Raw genomic sequence first — 25894 nt, 5'->3', positions numbered from 1 at the left:
TAAGTGAAGAGTCTTCATTCATCTTAAGTGTTTGAGTGCAGAAGTGTGTGGACTTAGAAAAGAATATGAAAGTGAAAAAGCAATATTCTCTTGAACACCATAAAGAAAAGTGTTTCAAAATTAAGAATCAAGTGGGTGCTGTGGCTTAGCTGGTTAAAGCGCCTGTCTAGTAAACAGGAGATCCTGAGTTCAACTCTCAGCAGTGCCTTGCTTTTCTCATTTTTATATAACAAATCATTTTCATTAGGTCTTATTCCAATACAATTAAAATATAAAAGTCTGATTCATCTTACTGTTGAACAGATCATCTTAAACCTTATAAAAAGCCAAGAATTTTCAAGATTATAGAATGAATACAGTTATTGCAAAATGAAAAAAATACATATCTATGAGAAAGAAGTAGATGAAATTTCTACCTAGATTTGAGCAATATTAATACCTTCATGAAAAAAATTGTAAAGAATTCAAGAAATGAAATTGGGTTTTATAAGAGTACCTGTTTATTAAAACATATTAATCCTTGCGTAGTGATTGAGTATCTTTTCGTGTTTAAGATTACAATACATATAAAGAAGAATTTATAGCAGAAAACACATTTTCATCATCAACAATAAATTATTTATGCATTTTCTACTATTAACGTTGGTGCTGTGGCTTAGTGGTTAAAACGCCTGTCTCGTAAACAGGAAATCCTGAGTTCAAATCTCAGCAGCACCTAACTGTTTTCTCCAGGCTTTCCGAATAATTTTCATTAAACAAGTGTTGAATACAATTTAAGAATAAACGTCTGGTTCTATGAACTTTAGAATAAGTTATCTTAAAAATGAAATAAAATACTTGGTATTGTGAAGATTTTTGTAGGCATGCATTGATTGAAAAAGGGAAAAGAAAATGACAAAGAACAAGATAGAGGTAAATGATCACTCTATTGTTGAATTCAACTAATCCATTCTTCAGCAAGGTATAGTTTAAAATGATATGAATAGGGTAAACTTCAAATTAGAGAGGTGTTTTTGAATAAATGAAGAGTCTTCATTCATCTTAAGTGTTTGAGTAGAGAAGTGTGTGAACTTAGAAAAGAATATGAAAGTGAAAAAGCAATATTCTCTTGAACACCATAAAGAAAAGTGTTTCAAAACTAAGAATCAAGTGGGTGCTGTGGCTTAGCTGGTTAAAGCGCCTGTCTAGTAAACAGGAGATACTGAGTTCAACTCTCAGCAGCTCCTTGCTTTTCTCATTGTTATATAACAAATCATTTTCATTAGGTCTTATTCCGATACCATTAAAATATAAAAGTCTGATTCATCTTACTGTTGAAAAGATCATCTTAAACCTTATAAAAACCCATGTATTTTCAAGATTATAGAATGAATACTGTATTGCAAAATGAAAAAAACTACATATCTATGAGAAAGGTGTAGATGACATTTCTACCTAGATTTGAGCAATATTAATACCTTCATGAAACAAAATTGTAAAGAATTCAAGAAATGAAATTGGGTTTTATAAGAGTACCTGTTTATTAAAACATATTAATCCTTGATTAGTGATTGAGTATCTTTTCGTGTTTAAGATTACAATACATATAAAGAAGAATTTATGGCAGAAAACACATTTTCATCATCAACAATAAATTATTTATGCATTTTTAACTATTAACGTTGGTGCTGTGGCTTAGTATTTAAAGCGCCTGTCTCGTAAACAGGAAATCATGAGTTCAAATCTCAGCAGCACCTAACTGTTTTCTCCATGCTTTCCGCATAATTTTCATCAAACAAGTGTTGAAAACAATTTAAGAATAAACATCTGGTTCTATGAACTTTAGAATACGTTATCTTAAAAATTAAATAAAATGATTGGTATTGTGAAGATTTTTGTAGTAATGCATTGACTGAAATAGGGAAAAGAAAATGACAAAGAACAAGATAGAGGTGAATGATCACTCTATTGTTGAATTCAAGTAATCCATTCTTCAGCAAGGTATAGTTTAAAATGATATGAATAGGGTAAACTTCAAATTAGAGAGGTGTTTTTGAATAAATGAAGAGTCTTCATTCATCTTAAGTGTTTGAGTAGAGAAGTGTGTGAACTTAGAAAAGAATATGAAAGTGAAAAAGCAATATTCTCTTGAACACCATAAAGAAAAGTGTTTCAAATTTAAGACTCAAGTGGGTGCTGTGGCTTAGCTGGTTAAAGTGCGTGTCTAGTTAACAGGAGATCCTCAGTTCAACACTCAGCAGCGCCTTGCTTTTCTCATTGTTATATAACAAATCATTTTCATTAGGTCTTATTCTGATACAATTAAAATATAAAAGTCTGATTCTTCTTACTGTTGAAAAGATAATCTTAAACCTTATAAAACCCCAAGTATTTTCAAGATTATAGAATGAATACTGTTATTGCAAAATGAAAAAAAACTACATATCTATGAGAAAGACGTAGATGAAATTTCTACCTAGATTTGAGCAATATTAATACCTTCATGAAACAAAATTGTAAAGAATTCAAGAAATGAAATTGGGTTTTATAAGAGTACCTGTTTATTAAAACATATTAATCCTTGCGTAGTGATTGTGTATCTTTTCGTGTTTAAGATTACAATACATATAAAGAAGAATTCATAGCAGGAAACACATTTTCATCATCAACAATAAATTATTTATGCATTTTTTACTATTAATGTTGGTGCTGTGGCTTAGTGATTAAAGCGCCTGTCTCTTAAACAGGAAATCCTGAGTTCAAATCTCAGCAGCACCTAACTGTTTTCTCCATGCTTTCCGAATAATTTTCATCAAACACATGTTGAATACAATTTAAGAATAAACATCTGGTTCTATGAACTTTAGAATAAGTTATCTTAAAAATTAAATAAAATGATTGGTATTGTGAAGATTTTTGTAGGAATGCATTGACTGAAATAGGGAAAAGAAAATGACAAAGAACAAGATAGAGGTGAATGATCACTCTATTGTTGAATTCAACTAATCCATTCTTCAGCAAGGTATAGTTTAAAATGATATGAATAGGGTAAACTTCAAATTAGCGAGGTGTTTTTGAATAAGTGAAGAGTCTTCATTCATCTTAAGTGTTTGAGTAGAGAAGTGTGTGAACTTAGTAAAGAATATGAAAGTGAAAAAGCAATATTCTCTTGAACTCCATAAAGAAAAGTGTTTCAAATTTAAGAATCAAGTGGGTGCTGTGGCTTAGCTGGTTAAAGCACCTGTCTAGTAAACAGGAGATCCTGAGTTCAACTCTCAGCAGCGCCTTGCTTTTCTCATTGTTATATAACAAATCATTTTCATTAGGTCTTATTCCGATACAATTAAAATATAAAAATCTGATTCATCTTACTGTTGAAAAGATCATCTTAAACCTTATAAAAACCCAAGTATTTTCAAGATTATAGAATGAATACTGTTATTGCAAAATGAAAAAAACTACATATCTATGAGAAATACGTAGATGAAATTTCTACCTAGATTTGAGCAAAATTAATACCTTCATGAAACAAAATTGTAAAGAATTCAAGAAATGAAATTGGGTTTCATAAGAGTACCTGTTTATTAAAGCATATTAATCCTTGCGTAGTGATTGAGTATCTTTTCGTGTTTAAGATTACAATACATATAAAGAAGAATTTATGGCAGAACACACAATTTCATCATCAACAATAAATTATTTATGCATTTTTTACTATTAACGTTGGTGCTGTGGCTTAGTGGTTAAAGCGCCTGTCTCGTAAACAGGAAATCCTGAGTTCAAATCTCAGCAGCACCTAACTCTTTTCTCCATGCTTTCCGAAGAATTTTCATCAAACAAGTGTTGAATACAATTTAAGAATAAACATCTGGTTCTATGAACTTTAGAATACGTTATCTTAAAAATTAAATAAAATGATTGGTATTGTGAAGATTTTTGTAGGAATGCATTGACTGAAATAGGGAAAAGAAAATGACAAAGAACAAGATAGAGGTGAATGATCACTTTATTGTTGAATTCAAGTAATCCATTCTTCAGCAAGGTATAGTTTAAAATGATATGAATAGGGTAAACTTCAAATTAGAGAGGTGTTTTTGAATAAATGAAGAGTCTTCATTCATCTTAAGTGTTTGAGTAGAGAAGTGTGTGAACTTAGAAAAGAATATGAAAGTGAAAAAGCAATATTCTCTTGAACACCATAAAGAAAAGTGTTTCAAAATTAAGAATCAAGTGGATGCTGTGGCTTAGCTGGTTAAAGCGCCTGTCTAGTAAACAGGAGATCCTGGGTTCAACTCTCAGCAGCGCCTTGCTTTTCTCATTGTTATATAACAAATCATTTTCATTAGGTCTTATTCCGATACAATTAAAATATAAAAGTCTGATTCATCTTAATTGTTGAAAAGATCATCTTAAACCTTATAAAAACCCAAGTATTTTCAAGATTATAGAATGAATACTGTTATTGCAAAATGAAAAAAACTACATATCTATGAGAAAGACGTAGATGAAATTTCTACCTAGATTTGAGCAATATTAATACCTTCATGAAACAAAATTGTAAAGAATTCAAGAAATGAAATTGGGTTTTATAAGAGTACCTGTTTATTAAAACATATTAATCCTTGCGTAGTGATTGAGTATCTTTTCGTGTTTAAGATTACAATACATATAAAGAAGATTTTATGGCAGAAAACACATTTTCATCATCAACAATAAATTATTTATGCATTTTTTACTATTAACGTTGGTGCTGTGGCTTAGTGGTTAAAGCGCCTGTCTCGTAAACAGGAAATCCTGAGTTCAAATCTCAGCAGCACCTAACTGTTTTCTCCATGCTTTCCGAATAATTTTCATCAAACAAGTGTTGAATACAATTTAAGAATAAACATCTGGTTCTATGAACTTTAGAATACGTTATCTTAAAAATTAAATAAAATGATTGGTATTGTGAAGATTTTTGTAGGAATGCATTGACTGAAATAGGGAAAAGAAATTGACAAAGAACAAGATAGAGATGAATGATCACTCTATTGTTGAATTCAAGTAATCCATTCTTCAGCAAGGTATAGTTTAAAATGATATGAATAGGGTAAACTTCAAATTAGAGAGGTGTTTTTGAATAAATGAAGAGTCTTCATTCATCTTAAGTGTTTGAGTAGAGAAGTGTGTGAACTTAGAAAAGAATATGAAAGTGAAAAAGCAATATTCTCTTGAACACCATAAAGAAAAGTGTTTCAAAATTAAGACTCAAGTGGGTGCTGTGGCTTAGCTGGTTAAAGCGCATGTCTAGTTAACAGGAGATCCTGAGTTCAACACTCAGCAGCGCCTTGCTTTTCTCATTGTTATATAACAAATCATTTTCATTAGGTCTTATTCCGATACAATTAAAATATAAAAGTCTGATTCATCTTACTGTTGAAAAGATCATCTTAAACCTTATAAAAACCCAAGTATTTTTAAGATTATAGAATGAATACTGTTATTGCAAAATGAAAAAAAACTACTTATCTATGAGAAAGACGTAGATGAAATTTCTACCTAGATTTGAGCAATATTAATACCTTCATGAAACAAAATGGTAAAGAATTCAAGAAATGAAATTAGGTTTTATAAGAGTACCTGTTTATTAAAACATATTAATCCTTGCGTAGTGATTGTGTATCTTTTCGTGTTTAAGATTACAATACATATAAAGAAGAATTCATAGCAGGAAACACATTTTCATCATCAACAATAAATTATTTATGCATTTTTTACTATTAATGTTGGTACTGTGGCTTAGTGATTAAAGCGCCTGTCTCGTAAACAGGAAATCCTGAGTTCAAATCTCAGCAGCACCTAACTGTTTTCTCCATGCTTTCCGACTAATTTTCATCAAACACATGTTGAATACAATTTAAGAATAAACATCTGGTTCTATGAACTTTAGAATAAGTTATCTTAAAAATTAAATAAAATGATTGGTATTGTGAAGATTTTTGTAGGAATGCATTGACTGAAATAGGGAAAAGAAAATGACAAAGAACAAGATAGAGGTGAATGATCACTCTATTGTTGAATTCAACCAATCCATTCTTCAGCAAGGTATAGTTTAAAATGATATGAATAGGGTAAACTTCAAATTAGAGAGGTGTTTTTGAATAAATGAAGAGTCTTCTTTCATCTTAAGTGTTTGAGTAGAGAAGTGTGTGAACTTAGAAAAGAATATGAAAGTGAAAAAGCAATATTCTCTTGAACACCATAAAGAAAAGTGTTTCAAATTTTAGAATCAAGTGGGTGCTGTGGCTTAGCTGGTTAAAGCGCCTGTCTAGTAAACTGGAAATCCTGAGTTCAATTCTCAGCAGCGCCTTGCTTTTCTCATTGTTATATAACAAATCATTTTCATTAGGTCTTATTCCGATACAATTAAAATATAAAAGTCTGATTCATCTTACTGTTGAAAAGATCATCTTAAACCTTATAAAAACCCAAGTATTTTCAAGATTATAGAATGAATACTGTTATTGCAAAATGAAAAAAACTACATATCTATGAGAAAGACGTAGATGAAATTTCTACCTAGATTTGAGCAATATTAATACCTTCATGAAACAAAATTGTAAAGAATTCAAGAAATGAAATTGGGTTTTATAAGAGTACCTGTTTATTAAAACATATTAATCCTTGCGTAGTGATTGAGTATCTTTTCGTGTTTAAGATTACAATACATATATGAAGAATTCATGGTAGAAAACACATTTTCATCATCAACAATAAATTATTGATGCATTTTTTACTATTAACGTTGGTGCTGTGGCTTAGTGGTTAAAGCGCCTGTCTCGTAAACAGGAAATCCTGAGTTCAAATCTCAGCAGCACCTAATTGTTTTCTCAATGCTTTCCAAATACTTTTCATCAAACAAGTGTTGAATACAATTTAATAATAACCATCTGGTTCTATGAACTTTAGAATAAGTTATCTTAAAAATTAAATAACATGCTTGGTATTGTGAAGATTTCTGTAGGAATGCATTGACTGAAATAGGGAAAAGAAAATGACAAAGAACAAGATAGAGGTGAATGATCACTCTATTTTTGAATTCAACTAATCTATTCTTCAGCAAGGTATATTTTAAAATGATATGAATAGGGTAAAATTCAAATTAGAGAGGTGTTTTTGAATAAGTGAAGAGTCTTCATTCATCTTAAGTGTTTGAGTGCAGAAGTGTGTGGACTTAGAAAAGAATATGAAAGTGAAAAAGCAATATTCTCTTGAACACCATAAAGAAAAGTGTTTCAAAATTAAGAATCAAGTGGGTGCTGTGGCTTAGCTGGTTAAAGCGCCTGTCTAGTAAACAGGAGATCCTGAGTTCAACTCTCAGCAGTGCCTTGCTTTTCTCATTTTTATATAACAAATCATTTTCATTAGGTCTTATTCCGATACAATTAAAATATAAAAGTCTGATTCATCTTACTGTTGAACAGATCATCTTAAACCTTATAAAAAGCCAAGAATTTTCAAGATTATAGAATGAATACAGTTATTGCAAAATGAAAAAAATACATATCTATGAGAAAGAAGTAGATGAAATTTCTACCTAGATTTGAGCAATATTAATACCTTCATGAAAAAAATTGTAAAGAATTCAAGAAATGAAATTGGGTTTTATAAGAGTACCTGTTTATTAAAACATATTAATCCTTGCGTAGTGATTGAGTATCTTTTCGTGTTTAAGATTACAATACATATAAAGAAGAATTTATAGCAGAAAACACATTTTCATCATCAACAATAAATTATTTATGCATTTTCTACTATTAACGTTGGTGCTGTGGCTTAGTGGTTAAAACGCCTGTCTCGTAAACAGGAAATCCTGAGTTCAAATCTCAGCAGCACCTAACTGTTTTCTCCAGGCTTTCCGAATAATTTTCATTAAACAAGTGTTGAATACAATTTAAGAATAAACGTCTGGTTCTATGAACTTTAGAATAAGTTATCTTAAAAATGAAATAAAATACTTGGTATTGTGAAGATTTTTGTAGGCATGCATTGATTGAAAAAGGGAAAAGAAAATGACAAAGAACAAGATAGAGGTGAATGATCAATCTATTGTTGAATTCAACTAATCCATTCTTCAGCAAGGTATAGTTTAAAATGATATGAATAGGGTAAACTTCAAATTAGTGAGGTGTTTTTGAATAAATGAAGAGTCTTCATTCATCTTAAGTGTTTGAGTAGAGAAGTGTGTGAACTTAGAAAAGAATATGAAAGTGAAAAAGCAATATTCTCTTGAACACCATAAAGAAAAGTGTTTCAAAACTAAGAATCAAGTGGGTGCTGTGGCTTAGCTGGTTAAAGCGCCTGTCTAGTAAACAGGAGATACTGAGTTCAACTCTCAGCAGCTCCTTGCTTTTCTCATTGTTATATAACAAATCATTTTCATTAGGTCTTATTCCGATACCATTAAAATATAAAAGTCTGATTCATCTTACTGTTGAAAAGATCATCTTAAACCTTATAAAAACCCAAGTATTTTCAAGATTATAGAATGAATACTGTTATTGCAAAATGAAAAAAAACTACATATCTATGAGAAAGACGTAGATGAAATTTCTACCTAGATTTGAGCAATATTAATACCTTCATGAAACAAAATTGTAAAGAATTCAAGAAATGAAATTGTGTTTTATAAGAGTACCTGTTTATTAAAACATATTAATCCTTGCGTAGTGATTGTGTATCTTTTCGTGTTTAAGATTACAATACATATAAAGAAGAATTCATAGCAGGAAACACATTTTCATCATCAACAATAAATTATTCATGCATTTTTTACTATTAATGTTGGTGCTGTAGCTTAGTGATTAAAGCGCCTGTCTCGTAAACAGGAAATCCTGAGTTCAAATCTCCGCAGCACCTGACTGTTTTCTCCATGCTTTCCGAATAATTTTCATCAAACACATGTTGAATACAATTTAAGAATAAACATCTGGTTCTATGAACTTTAGAATAAGTTATCTTAAAAATTAAATAAAATGATTGGTATTGTGAAGATTTTTGTAGGAATGCATTGACTGAAATAGGGAAAAGAAAATGACAAAGAACAAGATAGAGGTGAATGATCACTCTATTGTTGAATTCAACTAATCCATTCTTCAGCAAGGTATAGTTTAAAATGATATGAATAGGGTAAACTTCAAATTAGAGAGGTGTTTTTGAATAAATGAAGAGTCTTCTTTCATCTTAAGTGTTTGAGTAGAGAAGTGTGTGAACTTAGAAAAGAATATGAAAGTGAAAAAGCAATATTCTCTTGAACACCATAAAGAAAAGTGTTTCAAATTTAAGAATCAAGTGGGTGCTGTGGCTTGGCTGGTTAAAGCGCCTGTCTAGTAAACTGGAAATCCTGAGTTCAACTCTCAGCAGCGCCTTGCTTTTCTCATTGTTATATAACAAATCATTTTCATTAGGTCTTATTCTGATACAATTAAAATATAAAAGTCTGATTCATCTTACTGTTGAAAAGATCATCTTAAACCTTATAAAAACCCAAGTATTTTCAAGATTATAGAATGAATACTGTTATTGCAAAATGAAAAAAACGACATATCTATGAGAAAGACGTAGATGAAATTTCTACCTAGATTTGAGCAATATTAATACCTTCATGAAACAAAATTGTAAAGAGTTCAAGAAATGAAATTGGGTTTTATAAGAGTACCTGTTTATTAAAACATATTAATCCTTGCGTAGTGATTGAGTATCTTTTCGTGTTTAAGATTACAATACATATAAAGAAGAATTTATGGCAGAAAACACATTTTCATCATCAACAATAAATTATTTATGCATTTTTCACTATTAACGTTAGTGCTGTGGCTTAGTTGTTAAAGCGCCTGTCTCGTAAACAGGAAATCCTGAGTTCAAATCTCAGCAGCACCTAACTCTTTTCTCCATGCTTTCCGAAGAATTTTCATCAAACAAGTGTTGAATACAATTTAAGAATAAACATCTGGTTCTATGAACTTTAGAATACGTTATCTTAAAAATTAAATAAAATGATTGGTATTGTGAAGATTTTTGTAGGAATGCATTGACTGAAATAGGGAAAAGAAAATGACAAAGAACAAGATAGAGGTGAATGATCACTCTATTGTTGAATTCAAGTAATCCATTCTTCAGCAAGGTATAGTTTAAAATGATATGAATAGGGTAAACTTCAAATTAGAGAGGTGTTTTTGAATAAATGAAGAGTCTTCATTCATCTTAAGTGTTTGAGTAGAGAAGTGTGTGAACTTAGAAAAGAAAATGAAAGTGAAAAAGCAATATTCTCTTGAACACCATAAAGAAAAGTGTTTCAAAATTAAGACTCAAGTGGCTGCTGTGGCTTAGCTGGTTAAAGTGCGTGTCTAGTTAACAGGAGATCCTGAGTTCAACACTCAGCAGCGCCTTGCTTTTCTCATTGTTATATAACAAATCATTTTCATTAGGTCTTATTCCGATACAATTAAAATATAAAAGTCTGATTCATCTTACTGTTGAAAAGATCATCTTAAACCTTATAAAAACCCAAGTATTTCCAAGATTATAGAATGAATACTGTTATTGCAAAATGAAAAAAAACTACATATCTATGAGAAAGACGTAGATGACATTTCTACCTAGATTTGAGCAATATTAATACCTTCATGAAACAAAATTGTAAAGAATTCAAGAAATGAAATTGGGTTTTATAAGAGTACCTGTTTATTAAAACATATTAATCCTTGCGTAGTGATTGTGTATCTTTTCGTGTTTAAGATTACAATACATATAAAGAAGAATTCATAGCAGGAAACACATTTTCATCGTCAACAATAAATTATTTATGCATTTTTTACTATTAATGTTGGTGCTGTGGCTTAGTGATTAAAGCGCCTGTCTCGTAAACAGGAAATCCTGAGTTCAAATCTCAGCAGCACCTAACTGTTTTCTCCATGCTTTCCGAATAATTTTCATCAAACACATGTTGAATACAATTTAAGAATAAACATCTGGTTCTATGAACTTTAGAATAAGTTATCTTAAAAATTAAATAAAATGATTGGTATTGTGAAGATTTTTGTAGGAATGCATTGACTGAAATAGGGAAAAGAAAATGACAAAGAACAAGATAGAGGTGAATGATCACTCTATTGTTGAATTCAACTAATCCATTCTTCAGCAAGGTATAGTTTAAAATGATATGAATAGGGTAAACTTCAAATTAGAGAGGTGTTTTTGAATAAATGAAGAGTCTTCATTCATCTTAAGTGTTTGAGTAGAGAAGTGTGTGAACTTAGAAAAGAATATGAAAGTGAAAAAGCAATATTCTCTTGAACACCATAAAGAAAAGTGTTTCAAAATTAAGAATCAAGTGGATGCTGTGGCTTAGCTGGTTAAAGCGCCTGTCTAGTAAACAGGAGATCCTGGGTTCAACTCTCAGCAGCGCCTTGCTTTTCTCATTGTTATATAACAAATCATTTTCATTAGGTCTTATTCCGATACAATTAAAATATAAAAGTCTGATTCATCTTACTGTTGAAAAGATCATCTTAAACCTAATAAAAACCCAAGTATTTTCAAGATTATAGAATGAATACTGTTATTGCAAAATGAAAAAAACTACATATCTATGAGAAAGACGTAGATGAAATTTCTACCTAGATTTGAGCAATATTAATACCTTCATGAAACAAAATTGTAAAGAATTCAAGAAATGAAATTGGGTTTTATAAGAGTACCTGTTTATTAAAACATATTAATCCTTGCGTAGTGATTGAGTATCTTTTCGTGTTTAAGATTACAATACATATAAAGAAGAATTTATGGCAGAAAACACATTTTCATCATCAACAATAAATTATTTATGCATTTTTTACTATTAACGTTGGTGCTGTGGCTTAGTGGTTAAAGCGCCTGTCTCATAAACAGGAAATCCTGAGTTCAAATCTCAGCAGCACCTAATTGTTTTCTCAATGCTTTCCAAATACTTTTCATCAAACAAGTGTTGAATACAATTTAAGAATAACCATCTGGTTCTATGAACTTTAGAATAAGTTATCTTAAAAATTAAATAAAATGCTTGGTATTGTGAAGATTTCTGTAGGAATGCATTGACTGAAATAGGGAAAAGAAAATGACAAAGAACAAGATAGAGGTGAATGATCACTCTATTTTTGAATTCAACTAATCCATTCTTCAGCAAGGTATATTTTAAAATGATATGAATAGGGTAAAATTCCAATTAGAGAGGTGTTTTTGAATAAGTGAAGAGTCTTCATTCATCTTAAGTGTTTGAGTGGAGAAGTGTGTGAACTTAGAAAAGAATATGAAAGTGAAAAAGCAATATTCTCTTGAACACCATAAAGAAAAGTGTTTCAAAACTAAGAATCAAGTGGGTGCTGTGGCTTAGCTGGTTAAAGCGCCTGTCTAGTAAACAGGAGATCCTGAGTTCAACTCTCTGCAGTGCCTTGCTTTTCTCATTTTTATATAACAAATCATTTTCATTAGGTCTTATTCCGATACAATTAAAATATAAAAGTCTGATTCATCTTACTGTTGAAAAGATCATCTTAAACCTTATAAAAACCCAAGTATTTTCAAGATTATAGAATGAATACTGTTATTGCAAAATGAAAAAAACTACATATCTATGAGAAAGACGTAGATGAAATTTCTACATAGATTTGAGCAATATTAATACCTTCATGAAAAAAATTGTAAAGAATTCAAGAAATGAAATTGGGTTTTATAAGAGTACCTGTTTATTAAAACATATTAATCCTTGCGTAGTGATTGAGTATCTTTTCGTGTTTAAGATTACAATACATATAAAGAAGAATTTAATGCTGTGGCTTAGTGGTTAAAGCGCCTGAAATAGGGAAAAGAAAATGACAAAGAACAAGATAGAGGTGAATGATCACTCTATTGTTGAATTCAACTAATCCATTCTTCAGCAAGGTATAGTTTAAAATGACATGAATAGGGTAAACTTCAAATTAGAGATGTGCTTTTAAATAAATGAAGAGTCTTCATTCATCTTAAGTGTTTGAGTAGAGAAGTGTGTGAACTTAGAAAAGAATATGAAAGTGAAAAAGCAATATTCTCTTGAACACCATAAAGAAAAGTGTTTCAAAATTAGGACTCAAGTGTGTGCTGTGGCTTAGCTGGTTAAAGCGCCTGTCTCGTAAACAGGAAATCCTGAGTTCAAATCTCAGCAGCACCTAACTGTTTTCTCCATGCTGTCCGAATAATTTTCATCAAACAAGTGTTGAATACAATTTAAGAATAAACATCTGGTTCTATGAACTTTAGAATAAGTTATCTTAAAAATTAAATAAAATGCTTGATATTGTGAAGATTTTGTAGGAATGCATTGACTGAAATAGGGAAAAGAAAATGACAAAGAACAAGATAGAGGTGAATGATCACTCTATTTGTGAATTCAACTAATCCATTCTTCAACAAGGTATATTTTAAAATGATATGAATAGGGTAAAATTCAAATTAGAGAGGTGTTTTTGAATAAGTGAATATGGCCGAGATACCCGCCACCCCCTCTCAACACAATCCCCAAAGGAGGGAAACCGGAAACAGTTCTTGAAGTTTTTTGGAAGAGGGAGGGAGTGACCCTCCCGGCCGTATTTATTAAAACAAAATTAAAACATTTATTAATGTACAATTTCATTACCACATTGCGATGTTTGGCTAACCTTAACAGATTCTCTAATACAGAGGTTCTCCTAGCCGAACTAACATCCTACAAAAACATTGACTTGAAATTTTGAAATTGTACATCCTAACGTTTAAGGGCCAACGGCAAGGTCGTAACCGGTGTCAAGATCCCTAACCAGAAATACCCCCCCCACTTGGGAGGGGGGACAGGACTGAGGCGTACCTCCAGTGCAACTACCAATTTCCCTTGACTTGACGGGGGCACCAATAAACTCGACGCCATTTAAAGGTCGTTCGAGGACTCGTGTGAGGTATCTAGAAGGTAGCGTAGACCTCCCCCCAAACCCCACACAACTTACCACATCTGCCGTCGCAGACGTCACTGGCCCCGGGAAATTCCCCAGGAGGGGGCTGTAACCCCTCCTACACAGGAAGGGGCCTTGACCGCCTTTCCTTTTCTTTCGGCGACCCATCCTTAGAAGGGACCGCCTCCCCGTTGAGGGGCCAATGGCCACCTCTCCCGAGCGCTCCCATCCGTGTTGGGTGACGCCCACTCATAGGGATCTTCTAATTAGTGCTCACCGATCATGACCTTACCGCCCGACCAAAATAAATACGACAATGCTAACTAAATTACTAAATGACTAACTATGAAAAGACAGTAGTACCACCACTTTATTAAAAGCATGCTTACTGATAAACACTAAAGCAGAAATACTTCACTTGCAAAACATGACACAAATTGACCAGACTTTATTGCATACTCAAAGTCATTACGATAATCACCATAACCTGTAAACGAAAATCAGAGTTATCCATCAAACTTTTATTCAGACATTTATTAAAACCACTTGCTGTCCTCAGGGGCTGGTGGGTGGGTCAAAATTGGCTCTTCGTTCCGTCTCGAGCTCACGTGCAGCGAGGAGGTGCAGCTTCAGAGCACAGGAACAAGAGGATGCCTTCGGGTCTTGCGTCCCCTTTTATCCGTCTTCAGGGCGGGCGTAAACCCGCCCCTGCCTGCCCCGGGGGCGTGGCCAGCTGCGTCAGTGTCTAGGCCAGCCCACTCTAGGGCGGGAAAAAGCGCGCCCCGGCTACGCCGCTTCGGGCATACCAGCCGAGACACGCCTCCCGCCCAAGATGGCTTCCCGGGGGGATCGTGGTACTCTGCCATACGTGCGGGGGGACCGAGTGGTCGCCCCTTTCCATATGGCCGAGATACCCGCCACCCCCTCTCAACACAATCCCCAAAGGAGGGAAACCGGAAACAGTTCTTGAAGTTTTTTGGAAGAGGGAGGGAGTGACCCTCCCGGCCGTATTTATTAAAACAAAATTAAAACATTTATTAATGTACAATTTCATTACCACATTGCGATGTTTGGCTAACCTTAACAGATTCTCTAATACAGAGGTTCTCCTAGCCGAACTAACATCCTACAAAAACATTGACTTGAAATTTTGAAATTGTACATCCTAACGTTTAAGGGCCAACGGCAAGGTCGTAACCGGTGTCAAGATCCCTAACCAGAAATACCCCCCCCACTTGGGAGGGGCGACAGGACTGAGGCGTACCTCCAGTGCAACTACCAATTTCCCTTGACTTGACGGGGGCACCAATAAACTCGACGCCATTTAAAGGTCGTTCGAGGACTCGTGTGAGGTATCTAGAAGGTAGCGTAGACCTCCCCCCAAACCCCACACAACTTACCACATCTGCCGTCGCAGACGTCACTGGCCCCGGGAAATTCCCCAGGAGGGGGCTGTAACCCCTCCTACACAGGAAGGGGCCTTGACCGCCTTTCCTTTTCTTTCGGCGACCCATCCTTAGAAGGGACCGCCTCCCCGTTGAGGGGCCAATGGCCACCTCTCCCGAGCGCTCCCATCCGTGTTGGGTGACGCCCACTCATAGGGATCTTCTAATTAGTGCTCACCGATCATGACCTTACCGCCACAGGCCGGATAGTTGACCGGCTATCCGGACCCCCCACAAAGCTCCTACCTAAAGGTCATGTTTCAACGTTTTTAACCATGCTAAGAAGTCTCCTATGAGTAACTCATTCCCCACCCGAGACAAATGCACACCATCCCCCAAATACATACTGTCATCATTAATACAGCCATGCGAAATAGAATGCAATGTCCTGGAACGGAACAACCTACTCACTTTGTTATTAAGCTTTCTAACAGAATGATTGAAAGCAGGAATAGAAATAGCCCCTCGCCATACCTTTCGTGGGATCATATGGGACCACGCAATTATGCACCCCGGAACTCTCCTTGCCAACCAACTTACAGTGGAAAGCATTGCCTCCAGGAGAAGTCGTCTACCGGTGGTGACTAAATCATTGCCCCCTAGATGTACTATGACTATAGACGGCGGTGACCTCGTCCGCCCTAACAAACCCTCGAAAAATGTTTGAAACTGGTCAATACAGAGACCGCCTCTTCCGTAGAAGGACACCCTGTACCCGTATTCCCCAGCTACGTGAATCATGTCACCTGCTTTGAATACGTCCGCGGCACGCCTCACGTATGAGTGGCCCACGACCCACACCTCCTTTTTCACAGCCGGTGATGTCTGACCGCTGGCCCGGTGTTGGGTCGACTGCATAGTCCGCCCCGCCTCGTAGGCTTGCGCAACTGAAAATCAAACAAAAACAAGAGGCGTGAGTACATCATCACAGCTTCACAACATGTGCAACCGCACATACCTCTTATAACAATTGGAGGACCAACGCCCCACTCGTTTTATTTGTTCCACATTAAGACCCCTAGCTGTAGCTTCTGTAGCAGCCCCTATCCGAAAGGAATGGGTCCCAAACTCGCCCGGGTTCAAGCCCGCAGCGGCAATTGACATCGCAAGCACCCGCTGAAACTGAAATTTCGTCAGTGGGGTGGCGTCCGCGTGTCTCAACAAGGTCCCCCCCCATGATGCCACCCTTCGTGCTAAGTAGTCTTCTAAACACTTTACCGGACACATGGAGGACCCGGGAATCCTGCGTATGATTATGCAGTCACCCATCCCACCCTGATCGGTCTTGGACCTGACAAAGGAGACAGTCATTGTCTCTCCTCTGATCTGAACGTGTTCCTGGCACAAACCCCCTGTCACATCCTGTTTGTTCCTTGCCACTAGTTCGCTTACCCGCATTGCCCCATGAAATGCCAGCGTAAAAGCGGCTCGGAACAACACTGTCTCAAACTGAGATGAACATGTGGAAGGGAGTGTGGCCAGCAACTGGGCCAACCTATCCAAACCTATCGGGCGCCTCTCATCTACTCTGCGACCCTCAAGGCGTTGCCACCCACGCAGCGCTTTCTGTACCACGAAAGGCGCTGTCGGGTCCTGGATACCATGAGCCCTGGCAACAAAGGAAATGGCAGCACGATGCCTCTGGGCCGTAGCCACTGATTTTCCAGCCCTACGTAAGGACATCAGAAAATTCACTACCCATTCCTCGTGGCCCCAAAGCCCCTCTCTATCGGTCCCCAAAAAGGCTAAATAGGACCGAAACGCCCCTTCATATGCCTTCCTCGTCCTTGGTGCTAGACTCTCTCCCACGAGGTGACGAAGTTCGGGGCACCGAGAGACCAGAGAGCTTCGGGAAAGGGTGCCGGCTCTGGGTCCGCTGTGGGAAGGAAACCCGAGAAAGCCTGCATATGAAAACGAGACAGGGCATCAGCCGCCTGATTCATTACCCCCGGGACATGTTTTGCTCTGAATAGCACATTCAGTTGCATACACAGTAAAACAATTTCTTTGAGCAGTCTTAAAATCAGCTTACATCGTGCCGCCTGGCTATTGATGCACTCGACCACGGTCATATTGTCAGACCAAAATATCACAGAGTGATCTTTGAACCCTTCGGGCCAGGTTCTCAGGGCCACCAAAATGGAGAAAAGTTCAAGGAAAGCAATATTACTTGTCAGACCATTGTCATGCCACCATGCCGGCCACCTTTGTGCCGACCATTTTGTGCCGAAGATGGCACCAAAACCTATGCTACCTGCTGAATCTGTCCATAGCCCCAGTTCTTCCGAGGACACGGCTGGTTTGTTCCAGACGACTCGACCATTAAAGTCCATCAGGAATGCTAGCCAAATGCGCATGTCCTGGCGGACCTCAGCCGATAGTCCGTGCGATGATGGCCCTCCTTTAAGCCGACCATAGCTTGGGCAATTGAACGGGAGAAGGGGCGGGCCATTGGTATAACCCTCAGGGCAAAATTCAACTGTCCCACCAACTGCTGTAATTGATGCAGCGTAACTTTAGATCCATTTATACACAATCGCAGGGCTGCCCTGAACTTCAACACTTTGTCAGCTGGCAAACGAAAACAACCCTCACTGGAGTCTAACTCGATCCCCAGAAACTCGAGGCAAGTCGCAGGACCCACCGTCTTACCTGGTGCCAATGGCACACCAAACTGCTTCATTAACATACAAAATTCGGCCAAGGCACGGCCACATTCGAGATCCCCGGCTGCCCCAAGGAACAAAAAATCATCAAGGTAATGCATTACATTGTGGAAACCCGTCTTCTTTGTGAAGACCCATTGTAGAAAACTACTGAATTTCTCGAAATAGGCACAAGATATCGAGCACCCCATCGGCATACACCTATCCATGTAATAATAACCCTGAAACATGAAACCTAGGAGACGCTGGTCGTCTGGGTGTACCGGGAGCAATCGGAACGCTGACTCGATATCTGACTTCGCCATCAGCGCCCCGGGCCCCAGGCGATTCAAAATGGCTACGGCCTCATCGAAGGATGCGTACCGCACCGAACATACTTCCGGATCTATTGCATCGTTTACAGAAAAACCACGTGGAGCTGATAAATTGTGAATCAATCGGAACTCACCCGGGTCCTTCTTGGGGACCACCCCTAAGGGAGAACAAACAAAATCCTGCACCGGGGGTACACTAAACGGGCCGGCGACCCGACCTCGAGTAACCTCTTTCAGGATCTTATCCTGCACCACGGTCGTATGCTGCAGGACCGACAGTTGATTTTTACACTTCTCCACACCCTGAAAGTCCCCAACCGGGATGCGGAAACCATACGAAAATCCGTTCCGCAGCACCCCAGCAGAAGTACGATCCGGGTATTCACTGAGCCAGGGAATCATCGCCAAGGTATCAATCGGGGTAGGTAAAGGCGCCCCTCGGACTATGTTAGACCTGTTTGGCGCCTCCTCTCCCCCCGTTATCACCCGTTTTGGCTCTGCACGTGGACTCAGGATGGGGCGACCCGCACCCACTACATTCATGTTTAAATTTACACGATCCCTGGGGCCTAGTACATTTACCTCTGTTGAAATTAAAGCATAACCCCCTTTTTCCTGTATTGCCGGCAGGTCGCGAGTAATCGTCGGTACCCGTACCTGAACGAAAGGGCGTCCCCCCATATTGGCGGGAGGATTCGCCAACATTACTTCCTACCAATGGCATTTTCAACATACCTGTCTCCTTCATTTTATCCCATGTCAAAGAATCATAACAATCCCAGGTTAAGCTTTTATTATGCTCTTTAGCCTTTCTAAAAAGATTATCGTAGCAAAACCAATGGTTACCCTGATATGATGTCGAGTACCCCATGATTCGCGACTGATAGGTCGGCAACTCGGCAAGCAACTCGGGTCTACGTTCCCCCAAGATCGACGTAAAGATTCCCCATGCATTGCCCCAATTGCCAATGTTTTCATTCACTTTGAAGGCGGCCATTTTTGCGCGCCAAACACTCGGATGCATGAGGTCTTTCTGACCCTTAACGTGCTCCACCTCATAATGATCAACAAGCAACGAGAAGATGTTCACATATTCCCCCGCCCAAATCTTCTCCTTAATTGCCAAAGGCACATGTTGACCCAACCTTTCTCTACGAGAGGGTGCTGACTCATCCCTCGCAATCGGCAATGGCCGCTTACCTGCACCGGACGCTGCCTCTGTGGTCGCGATCGTCCCTTGTGGCTTGTCAACTACTGCAACCGGTGCGGACACCTTGGCTGCATCCCGTTTCTCGCGCAATTGCTTCATCAGCGTCTGCGCTTCGGCAGCCGTGGCGCCCTCACTACTTTCGCCCAACCACGCTGCAAGTTGTGCTGCCAGCTCGGGCGGCATATCTTCATTGGACACCGGGGTGACCACCACGGGAATCGGGTTCCCCTCCGCCGGTACTGGGGTTGGCGCTTCGAGCGGGGTACAGGGAACCGGGATGTCTCCCCCAGCCGGACCCTTCCTTGGCCTCTTGGCTCTCCCTCCTGGGGCTGCTCCAGCCGGCGGACGTTCCGGCCCCCCTTCCCCGTCTCTCTCCGCCACCCGCTTCTTCAGCTCGGTCATCTCCTTCATGAGGACCCGATCCATCTGTTCAGTCGTCATTCTCTTCCCGCCTTTCTTGGGCATTTCACCAACAGAGTATCTGTAAGACAAAAGAAAGATTACAATGCTCAAAATTGGCTCTTCGTTCCGTCTCGAGCTCACGTGCAGCGAGGAGGTGCAGCTTCAGAGCACAGGAACAAGAGGATGCCTTCGGGTCTTGCGTCCCCTTTTATCCGTCTTCAGGGCAGGCGTAAACCCGCCCCTGCCTGCCCCGGGGGCGTGGCCAGCTGCGTCAGTGTCTAGGCCAGCCCACTCTAGGGCGGGAAAAAGCGCGCCCCGGCTACACCGCTTCGGGCATACCAGCCGAGACACGCCTCCCGCCCAAGATGGTTTCCCGGGGGGATCGTGGTACTCTGTCATACGTGCGGGGGGACCGAGTGGTCGCCCCTTTCCAGAGTCTTCATTCATCTTAAGTGTTTGAATGGAGAAGTGTGTGGACTTAGAAAAGAATATGAAAGTGAAAAAGCAATATTCTCTTGAACACCATAAAGAAAAGTGTTTCAAAATTAAGAATCAAGTGGGTGTTGTGGCTTAGCTGGTTAAAGCGCCTGTCTAGTAAACAGGAGATCGTGAGTTCAACTCTCTCAGTGCCTTGCTTTTCTCATTTTTATATAACAAATCATTTTCATTAGGTCTTATTCCGATACAATTAAAATATAAAAGTCTGATTCATCTTACTGTTGAACAGATCATCTTAAACCTTATAAAAAGCCAAGAATTTTCAAGATTATAGAATGAATACAGTTATTGCAAAATGAAAAAAATACATATCTATGAGAAAGAAGTAGATGAAATTTCTACCTAGATTTGAGCAATATTAATACCTTCATGAAAAAAATTGTAAAGAATTCAAGAATTGAAATTGGGTTTTATAAGAGTACCTGTTTATTAAAACATATTAATCCTTCCGTAGTGATTGAGTATCTTTTCGTGTTTAAGATTACAATACATATAAAGAAGAATTTATAGCAGAAAACACATTTTCATCATCAACAATAAATTATTTATGCATTTTTTACTATTAACGTTGGTGCTGTGGATTAGTGGTTAAAACGCCTGTCTCGTAAACAGGAAATCCTGAGTTCAAATCTCAGCAGCACCTAACTGTTTTCTCCATGCTTTCCGAATAATTTTCATCAAACACATGTTGAATACAATTTAAGAATAAACATCTGGTTCTATGAACTTTAGAATAAGTTATCTTAAAAATTAAATAAAATGATTGGTATTGTGAAGATTTTTGTAGGAATGCATTGACTGAAATAGGGAAAAGAAAATGACAAAGAACAAGATAGAGGTGAATGATCACTCTATTGTTGAATTCAACTAATCCATTCTTCAGCAAGGTATAGTTCAAAATGATATGAATAGGGTAAACTTCAAATTAGAGAGGTGTTTTTGAATAAATGAAGAGTCTTCATTCATCTTAAGTGTTTGAGTAGAGAAGTGTGTGAACTTAGAAAAGAATATGAAAGTGAAAAAGCAATATTCTCTTGAACACCATAAAGAAAAGTGTTTCAAAACTAAGAATCAAGTGGGTGCTGTGGCTTAGCTCGTTAAAGCGCCTGTCTAGTAAACAGGAGATCCTGAGTTCAACTCTCAGCAGCGCCTTGCTTTTCTCATTGTTATATAACAAATCATTTTCATTAGGTCTTATTCCGATACGATTAAAATATAAAAGTCTGATTCATCTTACTGTTGAAAAGATCATCTTAAACCTTATAAAAACCCAAGTATTTTCAAGATTATAGAATGAATACTGTTATTGCAAAATGAAAAAAACTACATATCTATGAGAAAGATGTAGATGAAATTTCTACCTAGATTTGAGCAATATTAACCCCTTCATGAATAAAATTGTAAAGAATTCAAGAAATGAAATTGGGTTTTATAAGAGTACCTGTTTATTAAAACATATTAATCCTTGCGTAGTGATTGAGTATCTTTTCGTGTTTAAGATTACAATACATATAAAGAAGAATTTATAGCAGAAAACACATTTTCATCATCAACAATAAATGATTCATGCATTTTTTTACTATTACCGTTGGTGCTGTGGCTTAGTGGTTAAAGCTCCTGTCTCGTAAACAGGAAATCCTGAGTTCAAATCTCAGCAGCACCTAACTGTTTTCTCCATGCTTTCCAAATAATTTTCATCAAACAAGTGTTGAATACAATTTAAGAATAAACATCTGGTTCTATGAACTTTAGAATAAGTTAACTTAAAAATTAAATAACATGCTTGGTATTGTGAAGATTTTTGTAGGAATGCATTGACTGAAATAGGGAAAAGAAAATGACAAAGAACAAGATAGAGGTGAATGATCACTCTATTTTTGAATTCAACTAATCTATTCTTCAGCAAGGTATATTTTAAAATGATATGAATAGGGTAAACTTCAAATTAGAGAGGTGTTTTTGAATAAGTGAAGAGTCTTCATTCATCTTAAGTGTTTGAGTGGAGAAGTGTGTGAACTTAGAAAAGAATATGAAAGTGAAAAAGCAATATTCTCTTGAACACCATAAAGAAAAGTGTTTCAAAATTAAGAATCAAGTGGGTGCTGTGGCTTAGCTGGTTAAAGTGCCTGTCTAGTAAACAAGAGATCTTGAGTTCAACTCTCAGCAGTGCCTTGCTTTTCTCATTGTTATATAACAAATCATTTTCATTGGGTCTTATTCCGATACAATTAAAATATAAAAGTCTGATTCATCTTACTGTTGAACAGATCATCTTAAACCTTATAAAACCCAAGTATTTTCAAGATTATAGAATGAATACTGTTATTGCAAAATGAAAAAAAACTACATATCTATGAGAAAGACGTAGATGAAATTTCTACCTAGATTTGAGCAATATTAATACCTTCATGAAACAAAATTGTAAAGAATTCAAGAAATGAAATTGGGTTTTATAAGAGTACCTGTTTATTAAAACATATTAATCCTTGCGTAGTGATTGTGTATCTTTTCGTGTTTAAGATTACAATACATATGAAGAAGAATTCATAGCAGGAAACACATTTTCATCATCAACAATAAATTATTTATGCATTTTTTACTATTAATGTTGGTGCTGTGGCTTAGTGGTTAAAGCGCCTGTCTCGTAAACAGGAAATCCTGAGTTCAAATCTCAGCAGCACCTAACAGTTTTCTCCATGCTTTCCGAATAATTTTCATCAAACAAGTGTTGAATACAATTTAAGAATAAACATCTGGTTCTATGAACTTTAGAATAAGTTATCTTAAAAATTAAATAAAATGCTTGGTATTGTGAAGATTTTTGTAGGAATGCATTGACTGAAATAGGGAAAAGAAAATGACAAAGAACAAGATAGAGGTGAATGATCACTCTATTGTTGAATTCAGCTAATCCATTCTTCAGCAAGGTATATTTTAAAATGATATGAATAGGGTAAACTTCAAATTAGAGAGGTGTTTTTGAATAAGTGAAGAGTCTTCATTCATCTTAAGTGTTTGAGTAGAGAAGTGTGTGAACTTAGAAAAGAATATGAAAGTGAAAAAGCAATATTCTCTTGAACACCATAAAGAAAAGTGTTTCAAAACTAAGAATCAAGTGGGTGCTGGCGCTTAGCTGGTTAAAGCGCCTGTCTAGTAAACTGGAGATCCTGAGTTCAACTATCAGCAGTATCTTGCTTTTCTCATTGTTATTTAACAAATCATTTTCATTAGGTCTTATTCTGATACAATTAAAATATTAAAAGTCTGATTCATCTTACTGTTGAACAGATCATCTTAAACCTTATAAAAACCCAAGTATTTTCAAGATTATAGAATGAATACTGTTATTGCAAAATTAAAAAAAACTACATATACTATGAGAAAGACGTAGATGAAATTTCTACCTAGATTTGAGCAATATTAATACCTTCATGAAACAAAATTGTAAAGAATTCAAGAAATGAAATTGGGTTTTATAAGAGTACCTGTTTATTAAAACATATTAATCCTTGCGTAGTGATTGAGTATCTTTTCGTGTTTAAGATTACAATACATATAAAGAAGAATTTATGGCAGAAAACACATTTTCATCATCAATGCATTCCTACAAAAATCTTCACAACACCAAGCATTTTATTAAATTTTTAAGATAACTTATTCTAAAGTTCATAGAACCAGATGATTATTCTTAAATTGTATTCAACACTTGTTTGATGAAAATTATTCGGAAAGCATGGAGAAAACAGTTAGGTGCTGCTGAGATTTTAACTCAGGATTTCCTATTTATGAGACAGGCGCTTTAACCACTAAGCCACAGCACCAACGTTAATAGTAAAAAATGCATAAATAATTTATTGTTGATGATGAAAATGTGTTTTCTGCTATAAATTCTTCTTTATATGTATTGTAATCTTAAACACGAAAAGATACTCAATCACTATGCAAGGATTAATATGTTTTAATAAACAGGTACTCTTATAAAACCCAATTTCATTTCTTGAATTCTTTACAATTTTTTTCGTAAAGGTATTAATATTGCTCAAATCTAGGTAGAAATTTCTTCTGCGTCTTTCTCATAGATATGTAGTTTTTTTCATTTTGCAATAACAGTATTCATTCTATAATCTTGAAAATACTTGGGTTTTTATAAGGTTTAAGATGTTCTTTTCAACAGTAAGATGAATCAGACTTTTATATTTTAATTGTATCGGAATAAGACCTAATGAAAATGATTTGTTATATAACAATGAGAAAAGCAAGGCGCTGCTGAGAGTTGAACTCAGGATCTCCTGTTTACTAGACAGGCACTTTAACCAGCTAAGCCACAGCACCCACTTGATTATTAATTTTGAAACACTTTTCTTTATGGTGTTCAAGAGAATATTGCTTTTTCACTTTCATATTCTTTTCTAAGTTCACACACTTCTCTACTCAAACACTTAAGATGAATGAAGACTCTTCACTTATTCAAAAACACCTCTCTAATTTGAAGTTAACCCTATTCATATCATTTTAAAATATACCTTGCTAAAGAATGGATTAGTTGAATTCAACAATAGAGTGATCATTCACCTCTATCTTGTTCTTTGTCATTTTCTTTTCCCTATTTCAGACAATGCACTCCTACAAAAATCTTCACAACACCAAGCATTTTATTAAATTTTTAAGATAACTTATTCTAAAGTTCATAGAACCAGATGTTTATTCTTAAATTGTATTCAACATGTGTTTGATGAAAATTATTCGGAAAGCATGGAGAAAACAGTTAGGTGCTGCTGAGATTTTAACTCAGGATTTCCTGTTTACGAGACATGCGCTTTAACCACTAAGCCACAGCACCAACGTTAATAGTAAAAAATGCATAAATAATTTATTGTTGATGAAGAAAATGTGTTTTCTGCTATAAATTCTTCTTTATATGTATTGTAATCTTAAACACGAAAAGATACTCAATCACTATGCAAGGATTAATATGTTTTAATAAACAGGTACTCTTATAAAACCCAATTTCATTTCTTGAATTCTTTACAATTTTTTTTCATGTAAGTATTAATATTGCTCAAATCTAGGTAGAAATTTCATCTACTTCTTTCTCATAGATATGTAGTTTTTTCATTTTGCAATAACAGTATTCATTCTATAATGTTGAAAATACTTGGGTTTTTATAAGGTTTAAGATGATCTTTTCAACAGTAAGATGAATCAGACTTTTATATTTTAATTGTATCGGAATAAGACCTAATGAAAATGATTTGTTATATAACAATGAGAAAAGCAAGGCACTGCTGAGAGTTGAACTCAGGATCTCCTGTTTACTAGACAAGCACTTTAACCAGCTAAGCCACAGCACCCACTTGATTCTTAATTTTGAAACACTTTTCTTTATGGTGTTCAAGAGAATATT

The 25894-nt window shown here is 36.1% G+C and overlaps 15 non-coding genes across 15 annotated transcripts; 13 read left to right on the top strand and 2 right to left on the bottom strand.

Annotated features, from left to right (window-relative positions):
- The first annotated feature begins 134 nt into the window (after positions 1-134).
- On the top strand, positions 135-208 carry TRNAT-AGU (transfer RNA threonine (anticodon AGU)). Its single transcript has one exon. It is a non-coding gene; the product is annotated as a tRNA-Thr (tRNA).
- A 436-nt stretch (positions 209-644) lies between these two features.
- On the top strand, positions 645-717 carry TRNAT-CGU (transfer RNA threonine (anticodon CGU)). The gene has a single exon. It is a non-coding gene; the product is annotated as a tRNA-Thr (tRNA).
- A 2475-nt stretch (positions 718-3192) lies between these two features.
- On the top strand, positions 3193-3266 carry TRNAT-AGU (transfer RNA threonine (anticodon AGU)). The gene has a single exon. It is a non-coding gene; the product is annotated as a tRNA-Thr (tRNA).
- A 438-nt stretch (positions 3267-3704) lies between these two features.
- TRNAT-CGU (transfer RNA threonine (anticodon CGU)) lies at positions 3705-3777 on the top strand. Its single transcript has one exon. It is a non-coding gene; the product is annotated as a tRNA-Thr (tRNA).
- A 948-nt stretch (positions 3778-4725) lies between these two features.
- TRNAT-CGU (transfer RNA threonine (anticodon CGU)) lies at positions 4726-4798 on the top strand. The gene has a single exon. It is a non-coding gene; the product is annotated as a tRNA-Thr (tRNA).
- Positions 4799-6254: 1456 nt separating this feature from the next.
- TRNAT-AGU (transfer RNA threonine (anticodon AGU)) lies at positions 6255-6328 on the top strand. Its single transcript has one exon. It is a non-coding gene; the product is annotated as a tRNA-Thr (tRNA).
- A 437-nt stretch (positions 6329-6765) lies between these two features.
- Positions 6766-6838, top strand: TRNAT-CGU (transfer RNA threonine (anticodon CGU)). The gene has a single exon. It is a non-coding gene; the product is annotated as a tRNA-Thr (tRNA).
- A 435-nt stretch (positions 6839-7273) lies between these two features.
- On the top strand, positions 7274-7347 carry TRNAT-AGU (transfer RNA threonine (anticodon AGU)). Its single transcript has one exon. It is a non-coding gene; the product is annotated as a tRNA-Thr (tRNA).
- A 436-nt stretch (positions 7348-7783) lies between these two features.
- On the top strand, positions 7784-7856 carry TRNAT-CGU (transfer RNA threonine (anticodon CGU)). Its single transcript has one exon. It is a non-coding gene; the product is annotated as a tRNA-Thr (tRNA).
- A 2989-nt stretch (positions 7857-10845) lies between these two features.
- TRNAT-CGU (transfer RNA threonine (anticodon CGU)) lies at positions 10846-10918 on the top strand. Its single transcript has one exon. It is a non-coding gene; the product is annotated as a tRNA-Thr (tRNA).
- A 947-nt stretch (positions 10919-11865) lies between these two features.
- TRNAM-CAU (transfer RNA methionine (anticodon CAU)) lies at positions 11866-11938 on the top strand. Its single transcript has one exon. It is a non-coding gene; the product is annotated as a tRNA-Met (tRNA).
- A 10142-nt stretch (positions 11939-22080) lies between these two features.
- TRNAT-CGU (transfer RNA threonine (anticodon CGU)) lies at positions 22081-22153 on the top strand. The gene has a single exon. It is a non-coding gene; the product is annotated as a tRNA-Thr (tRNA).
- A 947-nt stretch (positions 22154-23100) lies between these two features.
- On the top strand, positions 23101-23173 carry TRNAT-CGU (transfer RNA threonine (anticodon CGU)). Its single transcript has one exon. It is a non-coding gene; the product is annotated as a tRNA-Thr (tRNA).
- Positions 23174-24238: 1065 nt separating this feature from the next.
- Positions 24239-24311, bottom strand: TRNAM-CAU (transfer RNA methionine (anticodon CAU)). The gene has a single exon. It is a non-coding gene; the product is annotated as a tRNA-Met (tRNA).
- Positions 24312-24748: 437 nt separating this feature from the next.
- TRNAT-AGU (transfer RNA threonine (anticodon AGU)) lies at positions 24749-24822 on the bottom strand. The gene has a single exon. It is a non-coding gene; the product is annotated as a tRNA-Thr (tRNA).
- Between the last annotated feature and the right edge of the window lie 1072 nt (positions 24823-25894).

Source organism: Lissotriton vulgaris, chromosome 12, assembly GCF_964263255.1.
Source record: "Lissotriton vulgaris chromosome 12, aLisVul1.2, whole genome shotgun sequence".
NCBI classification, from domain to species: domain Eukaryota; kingdom Metazoa; phylum Chordata; class Amphibia; order Caudata; family Salamandridae; genus Lissotriton; species Lissotriton vulgaris.
Note: the sequence above shows the minus strand (reverse complement) of the source record. Positions and strands in the feature narration are given on the sequence as shown.